This window comes from Anopheles cruzii, chromosome X (assembly GCF_943734635.1).
Source record: "Anopheles cruzii chromosome X, idAnoCruzAS_RS32_06, whole genome shotgun sequence".
NCBI classification, from domain to species: Eukaryota; Metazoa; Arthropoda; class Insecta; order Diptera; family Culicidae; genus Anopheles; species Anopheles cruzii.
Genome location: NC_069143.1, coordinates 7215055 through 7216037, shown reverse-complemented (window position 1 = coordinate 7216037; position 983 = coordinate 7215055).

The window sequence follows — 983 nt, the reverse complement described above, 5'->3', positions numbered from 1 at the left end:
ACGGAAGCTATACAGCGGGGTGTGTGTTATCTTATCTTAATCGCAAATGCTTGAAATAGTTGTAGGAACGGCTGGAATGTAGAATAAACTTCTCGTCAGGGCATCGGAACGGGATTCGTGGCAAGATGCTGTGTGCCGTCGGTGTGTTGATGTAATCCAGTAGGAGACTTCTATTCAGCTACTATTTTAAAGTTGCATTTAGTTGAAAACGGCGATAAACAGAGAAAACACAGGCCACGAAAGTCGGCCACGGTCGGCCAGTCGGACACGGGTCCTTCGAGAGACACCATCTAACCGTTTCCGCAGCCAGGAACGAATCTATTCACCACCGACACAGCAACGGACACCTGAATACATCGCGTTTCAGATTCCTCTCGATTCCGGAGGGCTTTTCCGCAGGTTGCCGTGCGTTCTTTCTGTTGATAAAATTACTGGAAAATTTCCCTCTTTTATTTCTCCCTTGTTTCTTATTTTTAGCTGAAAGAGTTCCAAAAAATACCTTTCCTTGCAGACCAAACCGGGGGGTTTCCATCAACGCTCCTTCGCGAGATTGACTGGGTCCGGTAAGAAGGGAAATGGATGGCCAATTCGTGCCAAATCGAATGGTTTGCTTCGCCAGCTCGATTTTCGGTGGAGTCCAAAAACGCTACGCCCGGCTTGCATGCGATGACGTCGCTTGCAAGCCACCGAAACGCTTCGCGCGGTGAGTTGCACTGGAGAAATTGCAACCAATGTGTGGGTGCAAGCGAGCAAGAGTGGTGCAAGAGCGTTTGGGATGTCATGGCTAGATGATTGACCATTTAGGGCCGGGGGGCCGCAGCATCTCCAACTCACCAACCAAGTCAGTCTGAATTCTTCAAACATCGCATAACCGCAGCGTACGTATGCACGTAATCGAGCTTTAATGAGTTCGCATCGCCAGCCAGTGTATGCTAACCGCATCTTGCTCGTGTGTGTGTGTGTGCGGCGTACAGAGGCTGTCA